Raw genomic sequence first — 2,478 nt, forward strand, 5'->3', positions numbered from 1 at the left:
TTCCTGCCGGTGCGTGTACACGATAACTCAAAAAGTTTTCATCCGACTGACTTCAAATTTTAACTGAGTATTTTTAGCAACATTCTCTATCAGCTGTAGGATTTTTGCAAAATATTATGTAGTTTTTTTTAATCGACAATTAAAGACTTTTTTTTCCCCGAAACTTCGCAACTTTTCTTTAAACCATCGCTATTTCAAGAGATATTAATATTTAAAAAAATCCCTACGTTAGCCGATAACCATAACAGTGTAAATAATGCCACTTTTTTTTACTTTACATAAGTTGCACCATTTGGCCAAAATCGTGTATACCGCTTGGGCCCGTCTCACGAGTCTAACCTTAATGCGGCGTTAAGATTAGACAGAGATACTAATATATTTCTCTTTCTGTTACCGATTTTGTCAAAACTATTACTCTGCATATAAAAGTCGGCTCAAATCGTCTCGTATCGCTTTTTCTTCTTCTTCTTCCTTAATTAATGGCTCCCGCCTTCCAAAATAGTAAACGGAGGTCGATCACGTCTTATGAGAGATACAAAAACTAAGAATGAGATGCAATGCCCGCGAAAATGGCGAAACCAGCCCGGACTCCGAGCGCCTACGTCTATGACATCGTCACGCCGCAAAGACGCGCGTCAAGAACGAACGGACGGGTCGTCCAAAACCGCAAGACATCTATATGTTACTCAAGGCCCAGTAAGTCGGCAACACTTTCAAAAATATACAAAGAAAAGCACCCGAGCCGAGACGCGTCTGCCGCGGACGAGTGGTTTTTCAGAACTCGTTTCGTGTCGCGACTCTGATTAGAGAATCGTCTCTACCCAACACGCATGGCTGTCACTCTCGCACAATCGGTCGTCTCTCATCACCGCATAGGGAAGGCTCATACGAGGTCTATAACAGAAATCGTAGCGGTCGTTAAGTCGTAAAAAACTAACCAATCAGTCGAATATGAGAAAAATAATCGACTATAATTGGTCAATTTTCTATGACTTAAGACTTTTTTCTTTTTTTTTTATCTCGAGGGGGAAATGCTCATGCACACCCAGGGGCGACCTAACTCCTAGTGTGAGACTCCCCTTCCGCAAAATACAATGCGGAAGGGGCCTACTCACTAAAATCCCCCCGGGGGACCACCACAGCCTAAGGGGGGGGGGGGGAGAGGATCTAAATTTAACATTACTGCCCCATATCCCTGACTTTGCGCTGGATCCCCAGCGCCCGGCTCTTTAACAGGGAGTGGTCAACTCTCTGTGAACCTGCATGGTGGGGACCACTTAAGACTTTATGATCACTACGACTTCTATTGTAGACCCTGACGGTCCCCGTATCACTCCAATATGTATAGAGCTTAGTGCGTGCATTAGCTCGGTTCCTTTTTCCCGCGCATAGAGAAACGGAACGAATCACATACTGCTCATGTTGTGAACAGATTAAATAAAAAACACAATTCTAATGAGCGTATAGCGTCTCAAGACACCACTAACCGAGTCGACGGGGCACGCGATACGCGCTACCCCTGAGGCGCTCGCTCGGTGCCGCGCTTAATGCCGGCCGAACGTCCGCCTGATACGAGCTCCGACCGCCGCCGTGAGAGGGACATGCGGCTAAGCAGCAACTCGCGCGCAAGAACGGTTCACCATGCACAGAAATAGGATTCTGCGGGAGGTCTTCGATATCTTCTCACTAGAATCAGAGTGAGCTCTTAAGGGCCTCTGCTCTAGTATTAGATACTTATCCTTGAAGTGAGCTCTTCCTTGGGCCTTCATCCCACCTAGCAAAGCGAGCTCTTTCTTGAGCCTTTGCATATAACCTCGCAAAGCGAGCTCGTTCTCAAGCCTTTGTACCTCACCGCAAAGCGAGCTCATCACCGGGCCTTCATAGAGTAGAGAGAACCACCATTTGGGCCTCTGCGAGACCTCCTGGAGAGGAGGAACAATAGCCATCCTGCCGCGGAAGCGCAAACGGGACCACGGTCCTGCCGTACGCTCGGTCGTGCACTTGGTCGCGTCGGTCGCTGAGAAGAAGCCACTCGACCCTGGGTCACTCTCCTTTCCTGGAAACTCATACCAATCGAGTTGTCGCGGGAGAGTAACCCCGGCAGGGATCCTCGACGACGACCTGCTCTCAATAAGCAGACGAGCACGAGCACCTTGCGGCTTCCGGTACCCTCGGTGCCACTGCCTCAAGTACTACAAGAGGTGGAAATCGGATCACCCATTAGCCCTCTACCGAGGACTCCCGTACGACCGAGGATACCAGGGCATAGGAAAAGTGTTGGAAGGTAACAATAATCCAGTTTTTTAAGATTGGCGCGATAAAAGGTTACTAGATGTAAGCGCTAGTGTAGACGCGTAGCGCTGCATGCGTGTGGCGTTGCTTATTATTGTACCGTTTGTTCTATCAATTCAATCCAACAGGTTATGGGCCCAGTTTACGAGGCATAAAGAGGAACAATGGCTGATACACGATTTAATA

This window comes from Mycetomoellerius zeteki, unplaced genomic scaffold, assembly GCF_001594055.1.
Source record: "Mycetomoellerius zeteki isolate Tzet28-1 unplaced genomic scaffold, Tzet1.0 scaffold113, whole genome shotgun sequence".
Taxonomy (NCBI): Eukaryota; Metazoa; Arthropoda; class Insecta; order Hymenoptera; family Formicidae; genus Mycetomoellerius; species Mycetomoellerius zeteki.